Source organism: Phalaenopsis equestris, unplaced genomic scaffold (assembly GCF_001263595.1).
Source record: "Phalaenopsis equestris unplaced genomic scaffold, ASM126359v1 Scaffold223503, whole genome shotgun sequence".
NCBI lineage: Eukaryota > Viridiplantae > Streptophyta > Magnoliopsida > Asparagales > Orchidaceae > Phalaenopsis > Phalaenopsis equestris.
Window position 1 is genome coordinate 2,101 of NW_018241620.1, and position 8,420 is coordinate 10,520.

Below are 8,420 nucleotides of genomic sequence, written 5' to 3' on the forward strand. Positions count from 1 at the left end.
TTTTGTGGGGGTGTTTTTTTCTTTATAGCCACCCCTCTCTCTCTCTCTCTCTCTCTCTCTCTCTCTCTCTCTCTCCTCTCTCTCCTGCAGAATCTTCCCACTTTGGCATGTTATAAGTCCCACCTCTTGAGCTCCAGCTTTTAGTCATAGGATAGAGTTTCTTTCCTTTGACCTTAGGGCTACCGAGGTTCCCGTGGACGACGCCATTCACGAATAGATTGCTGACTGGGGATCTGAGGACGTGTTGGGTCGACTACCTTCACGACCAGGTAGACTTAGGGCACAAATAATTACTACCTCTATGTAAGAGGTGTAAACGAGCCGAACACGAATTTCGAGCTCAAAAAGTGTGTTCGTGTTCGACTCATTTTCTTAACGAGCCGAACACGAGCTGTTCACGAACAAAGAGTCATTTTAACAACCCTAATCATGTAAGATATAAAACAATAAAGGTTTGAGCAAGATTTAAAAATTATTATTTATATAAAAAAATTTGAATTTAATTTAATAATTTTTATACTATTTTCTTAATCAATATTTTAATTGATTATAAATCTTTGAAGCCTTGTAGTCAATTAAATTTTTTTAAAATACTACTCATCAAAGATCTATATATATATAATTAATTAATTAATTAGTAGTTATATATATAATTGATTATTAGTATTTCGAGCCAAAACAAGCTAAACACGAACGAACAAATATTTGTTCGTGATCGACTCGTTAACTTAGCGAACGAGCCGAGTTTTCCCGTGGGCGACGCAATTCACGGATTGCTGACTGGGGATCCCAGGTTGTGTTGGGTTGACTACCTTCACGACCAGGTAGACCTGGAGTCCTAATAACTGTGGGTGACGGGTCTGTGGTACCCCGACCCAGTTACCTCTACCTTTTAGGATCACTCAACCTTCCTTTTTGTTGAGCCCCATCGAGCCCTATCGCTCCTTGACTTCGTTAATATCATTTTGACGGTCCGATGTCGATGAGCTGCCGCCCATTTGGGATACGGCGATTTGTGCCTCTTCCTTTTGTGCCCGGATGTGCTTTGACGTGTTGGGATATCCCCGTCAAGATGATTTAGGTTATTTCGTGAGTCCCGTGTGTCGATGAGCCACTACACATTCAGGATGTGAGAGACTCTCTCTCTATCTGATGGATTAGCGCGAGCTTTGAAGCATCAGGATTGTTCCCATACGGAATAACCTTCCTTTGAATACCTATTGCCCCAGTCTCTCTGTCTGATGGATTAGCGTGAGCTTTGAAGCATCAGGACTGTTCCCATATGGAATAACCTTCCTTTAAATACCTATTGCCCCAGGTTTACGATAATCCAAGCGAAACTCTTTTTATAGAGAGTATTCTTGGGTACCCCCTAAGATGTAATTAACCAAGTGAGATACGTACCCTTGGGAGTTCTCTTGACCCTAGAACAGACACATGCACTTGACTCTCTTGTTTTGGGTAGTCTACGTAGATATTCTTTCGTGGATATCGGTTTGCACCTGACTCTCTGGTTTTGGGTAGTCAACGTAGATATTCTTTCGTGGATATCAGTTTAAGGTGACTTTCGCATGATCTTGTTTGGACGGACACTCTTAACCTATCTTTGATTTCGCACGATCTTGTTTGGACGGACACTCTTAACCTATCTTTGCAAGGTTTACCGCACGTAGGCTCTCCACGTTTTGTGCTTTCTCTTATTTGTCGCATTGACGTATGTCCCTTTTTTATTCGGTTCCTCTCCTCTTTGAATCATTGATCTGATTCGGGAGGGAGACTTATTCGAATAGGGGAAGTATACGATGATCGACAAGCTGGCGACTCCTTCTAAAATAAAAGAGAGAAAAATGAACAAAAACAAGGTTTGAGAATGAATATTAAGCATCGAAAAAAAAAGTTTCCCTGGCGTCCATTCTTGATCTTGCAAACTTCATGCCCGTCAGTCAAGAACCCAATGATTTCATCAAGCTCAACATCAGTTGGATTAAATTTTGAATAGAAGAAACTCAGAACACTGTGCAGTTGATAAAGGTGATTTATTCTAATAGGATATATATCAACATAGTGTCCCCTAACAAACACCAAATCGTCAGATTCGTCAGGGAGGTTTGCATAAAATTCTCAAACAACAAAAACAATTGCAACGGTAGTAAAATAACAGAAAGTTTCCCACTGTCGTTTGATAATCAAATACTCGACCATTCCTCCAGTATGAAGAAAACTACATTTTGCAATCAATTTGTTTGATTGCAGATCTCCATATCTATCATGTGCTTTAGAACTTGCAAATCTTTCCTTATCAAAAATAGCTTTTCCTCTTCCCTTTTTCAAATTTAGTTTCAAAAGGCTCCAATAAACTCATTCCAAGAAAAATAAGCCTTCAACCATGAATTTCTCATTAGTTACTGCAAATTTTCAAATTTTCGGCCTAACCACAATGTGGAAGAAATCCATAGTGAAATAAAAAATTTTCTATACCAAAATGTTGATTTTACCCAAAGAAGAAGAAATCCAAAGTTTGAAACTTGAACTCCAAGCCAATCGCTCACAAATCCAAGCCCTAGAGGACAAAGTTGTGAAATATAGGAGGAAGAAGATGAATCAGGAGAAAAAATGGTGAAAACAGATAGTCCTGGCGCTAAAAACCGCAATTTGGTTTGATTCAATGCTATAGCGCCAATTCAGACATGGTGGCACCCAACTTCATAGATGAATGGCGATATAGTGCCTAGTTGTATCTCTATGGTGCCAATGCTCAACAGCACAAATTTTTGAAATTTTTGTCATTTCAAAAGAGCATAGCAACCTAAGATTAATGGACCCAAAAGTGGACGATTTAACCATATTTGATTTCACCATGTTTCATTTTTCTTTTAAATTTCTCTAGTCTTCTTTTGTAACGGTTTGAGAGTTCAAATCAAATCACTTAGGGCATTCTAACACCAAGTACTAACAACACAAACTTAACACATTTTTTTATAATAATCATATGTTCGTTACAAACGGACATAACATAGACTTAATTAAAAACAAATACAAACATAAAACACAAATTCAAAGTGTTAGAGTCACATTAAGAACAAAGCGACACACCATAAATTAGTACTCAATACTAACAGATTTTTCTCATAATCGTACATTTAAGAATAGTTGTGCTCAATATGGTCCCCCACCTTTTCACCCTCAAAAAAGTTACTATCAAACACATGGTAAAAAGGAGCATGAGGAAAATCTGAAGCAACGTTATCATCAATCCATTTGTTGTAGCTATACATACTCACCTGATAGTATTGGAAACATTTCATCTGGGTGAATTGAAGTTTCAACTGCCACTCCAAGTGCTCGTACTGGTGGTACAAATCATTCAACTTGTTATGCAGATGGGATAACTCTTCCTCAATCTTCCCCAATTTGTTTGTAATCCGCAACAATCTCAGCGCTAGGAATCTGTTGAACTAAGTTTGGGCATCCTTATGCATAATCTTCTTGTCATTTGCACTTCCATTGGTCTCCATGGCTCTTGAGATAATGATTTCTAAGTTGGGATGAATCTTCCACTCCTTTCCGGATGAATCTTCCACTCCTCCTTTCCGTTCTCTAGACAGCTTCGAAATGTTAAGAAAATGACTCCATTTTTGTTCATGGAGGTTTAATATAGAAGAAGGTGGTAGAAAACAGTCAACTGGGCGGTTTAGGGAGTTATTTCGGCTGTGGCGCTGTGACGCTCGATCTGGCGCTATAGCGCAAATCCAAAATTCTAAGAAATCATTTTTTTTCGGCCCCACATTAATTTAATCAATAAAATATTGTTTTATGTTGCCTCAATCATGTAAGACTCAATATAACTTCATAAACTCATCATAAGAACAATCACTAACCAAATCAATTCAAATTGATAACTATGAGTTGTCTCCCACGAAGCGTTTGGTTTATCGTCAGCCTGACATATTCAATGTTTTAATTTAGTTGAACCAACATCAGGATCTCCTCAAATGTAGGACTATCTCCACTTATATGAACTTTTAACCTGTGTCCATTTACCTTAATCATTCTCCCAGTTTTAGGATCTTCAATATCAATAACACCATATGGATAAACTCTTACCACATTAAATGACCCTAACGATCTAGACTTAAGTTTTCTTGGAAATAATTTTAATCTTCTATTATATAATAAAACTTCTTGTCCATACTCAAAATGCTTTTTCAAGATCCTCTGATCATGCCACATTTTCTATTTCTACTTATAGATTTTAGCATTCTCATAAGATTCATTTCTTATTTCATCAAGTTTATTTAATTGCAATAATTGTTTATTTCTAGCATCTTTCAAATTATAATTAAATTTTTTTATTACCAAATAAGCTTTATGCTCTATTTCAACTGGTAAATGACATGCTTTTCCATATATGAGCCGATATGGTGACATTTCTATAGGTTTTTTATAAGCAGCCTCATATGCCCATAATGCACCATCTAGCCTAGCAAACCAATCTTTCCGGTTAGAGTTAACCGTTTTTTTCAATATTCTTTTAATATCATGATTAGGTACTTCTACTAGATCATTAGTCTGAGGATGATAAGATGTGGCAATTATGTGCATAATTCCAAACGTTTTGAGTTAATGTTTAAATCATTTTATTCTTAAAATGACTCCCCCCATCTGTAATAATTACTCTCGGTATTTCAAATCTAGTAAAAATATTTTTCTTTAAAAATTTTGCAACACTCTTAGCATCACAACGGGGTAAAACAGCAGCTTCAATCCATTTAAAAATACATTCCACAACTATCAAAATATATTTTTTTCAAAACGATAGTTTAAATGGTCTCATAAAATCTAAACCCCAAACATCCAAAATTTCAAATTCTAAACTAAAATTTAGGGACATTTCATTTCTTCTAGAAATATTGTCTACTCTTTGATATGGATCACCAGTTTTTACATAATTATTAACATCCCTAAATAAAGTACATCAAAAAAATCCAAATTGTAAAATTTTAAATGCAATTTTATCATCCCCAAAATGTCCCCAAGAATCTGATTTATGTCATTTTTGCATAATTTCTCCGGTTTTTTTCTATTGGTACACATCTTCAAATAACTAAGTCTTTATATTGCTTATATAAATAAGGGTCATCCGAAAAGTAAAATTTTGAATCATAGATGAATTTTTTTATTTGATGGCTATCTAATCTGTAGGGTAAAATGTTACTAACTGAGTAGTTAACTATATCAGCATACCATGAAATTCAACATTCATTAATCTCATATAATTGTTCATAAAAAAATTTTCATTTACTAAACAGAGGCAGAATAGTCATTTATCCAGAAATAGGTGCAAATAAGCTGTTCCGAATAAGCTCCCCCAAATAAAAAACCAGCTTATTCTGATAATCTGCAGATTTTTAAATTGTCAAGATAATCTACTTATAAGCAGATTATAAAAAATCTGCACCTGCCCAAAACAGACCCTAATTGTGGGTAGAAGTCGGGTAGCTATAAAATAATGTCATGCTCTTGAAGGTGCATTGAGCTTGGAGGATGAAAAATTTACTTTATGATCATTTTTTTATTTTCCAAGCTTCACTATCGTCAGTTAGATAAGCAATTATTTCATCCATTTGAGTGTCATCAGTTGCGAAAATAAATGTGTAAAATCTTGAACATTTTCCAACTGATTAAATAGATTAATTCTTTCTGAAGAAAGATCCACTTTTCTTTCACGCATGAATAAAACGTTGTTAGATGAGTCAGGAAAGTTAGCGTAAAAATCTTGCACAATAGAAATAGCTGCTTTAGCAACACTATAACAGAATACTTCTTAGTTGCGCATAACAATTAAACATTTTATGTCACCTTCTAAGTTAGTGAAAGCTCTCTGCGCTATAATCTTTTTAGTATGAAGAATATTGTAATAAATATCTTGAGCCTTAACACTAACAAAATTCTTTCTATTACAAAAGCTCTTACTTGTTTCCTTTCCACCTCTGGTTTTCAGTGCCATACTCTCCCAAGTTGTTTAATCTTTTCTCTTCCTACTTCAAGATTAAAAAACTCTAAAGCCACCTTAGACACCACATAAAAAGATTGAGAAGAAAAGGGGTGAATTCCTTTAAGGAGGGGACTCCAATATATCGACTTCAATTCGGGCTCAAAGACGCTAAATACTAGCACCATGGTGCCAGCTGAAATTTTGGCTATGGTGCCTAGGCGCCAGTTCTTGGAACCAAGACACAAATTTTTGACGCCTAGGTGCCAATGCATAAATTTGAACAACTTTGTCATAAGTCCAATTAATGTTAGAAACGGTGGAGCCTAGTCCACTATGCTTGGGCGGTTACTTTGTTTTAGAAAGTCACATCTCTTCATAAATAACCATTCCCTCCTCTCTTTTGTGAAGTGAAGCATCTCTTCGCACCCTTCTGTTTGTGATAAAAGCTTCGGATGGTTCTCCTTGGGTTTTGTAGTCACGCTTTGAGTTCTTCTTTAGTTTCCTCGGTATAGAGGAAGGTTTCCTCGGAGCAGAGGAAAAGAAGTGCAATGAGGAGCAATTCCTTGCTGTAGAAGGAAGAAGAAGGAAGAAGAAGAAGATTGTTAATGAGGAGAAATTCCTTGCTGCAGAAGGAAGAAGAAGGAAGAAGAAGAAGATTGTTCTCCCTAGGCTTCTTCTTGGTGTCTTGTGGTAGAAGAGAAATTTAGTTTATTCATCTTGTAAGTTTGTCTTCTTCGGTGTATCTCGGTGTAGAGTTTTCTTCGATGTATCTCGGTATAGAGAGAGAAGAACATAGAGAAAAGAAGAGAGAGCAACTAAGAGTGAGAGATTCCTCTTGTAAGTCAAGGTGATCGATTGGTGTAAATTCCTCAAATAGTAAAATCCTCTACAATTCCGTGGACGTAGGCAATTAGCCAAACCACGTAAATCTAAATGTTCCGCTGTGTTGTTCTTTTCTGGTGTGATTTTTCTCATTCTATTCTTCACTTTGTCGATGTTCTCCTGTTTGATTTATACATATACCACATCAACTGGTATATATAGATCTCACAACAACAACAAAACAACAACTGGTATCAGAGCATGGTTTTGGATCTGAGGAAGAATGATGGCTGCATATGAAGTGAAGGTTTCAGGGATCGAGAAGTTTGATGGCACGGACTTTGGTTATTGGAGAATGCAGATAGAGGATTATCTTTATGGGAAGAAACTCTATTTTTCGTTATTGGGAAAAAGACCTGAAAGGATGGATGAGGCTGAATGAAATTTGTTGGAATGACAAGTTCCGGGGGTTATTTGATTGACCCTATTGAGGTCTGTTGCACACATCGTCGTCAAGGAAAAGACAACTATATATCTCACGGCAACCTTTTCAGGCATGTATGAAAAGCCATCGACGAATAACAATGTTCACTTGATGAAGAAGTTATTCAATTTGAAGTTGGTGAAAGGTGTTTCTGTTGCTCAACACCTGAATGTTCTCAATACTATCACAAATAAATTATCATCTGTGGAAATTAATTTTGATGATGAGATATGTGCACTGATCTTGTTAACTTTATTGCCAGATAGTTGGGAAGTCATAATGATAGCAGTTAGCAGTTCTGCAGGTAAACCTAAACTGAAATACGATGATATTCGTGATTTGATTTTTAGCTAAGGAAGTTTTCAGGAAAGATTCTGGCGAGGTCTCAGGTTCGAGTTCGGCACTGAATGTTTATTTCAAGTGGAGATGGCATGACATGAACTCAAGTATAAGGAGATCAAAATTAAAGTTTAGTAAGCAGGCAACCTGTTGGAATTGTGGCAAGGCTGGTCACATAAAGAAGAACTACAGGAATCCTAAGAAGATGGAGAATGATAGCTCAAACGTGGTATATGAAGAATCACAGGATGCACTATTGTTGGCAGTTCATAGTTCTGTTGAAAACTTGATATTGGATTCGGGGGCTTTGAATGTGGTAGGAAATCTACTACAGGCCACAGTGCAAGGCAGTGATGGAAGTGAAGAGGAAAGTGGGTCCGGGGCACTCATTCTTATTGTTCCACAGACAGATGTTGAAGAACCACAGAGCTATGAGAAATCTTGTAAGATGAAAGGTTGAGCAAGTGGGAGCTGACAGAACTTCCATCAGGGAAGAAGGCATCGCACAACAAGTGGGTGTACCAGGTGAAGAATGAGCGTGATGCAGTAAGAGGTACAAGGCTAGACTTGTTGAAAAAGGCTTTTAGCAGAGGCAGGATGTTGCCCATATGGTGGGAGCTGTAAGAAGAGACAAGAGTGACCCAGGAAATAGCTTGGAGGTGCAAAGCTATGTGGAGCATGCTGATATGTTAACTGAGGGTGTTACTCTTGAGAAACTGAAGTTGTGCATAGCTTCAGTTGGTCTTTTGGAGTGAAGACAGAGGCTTTGAGTTGCAGAGG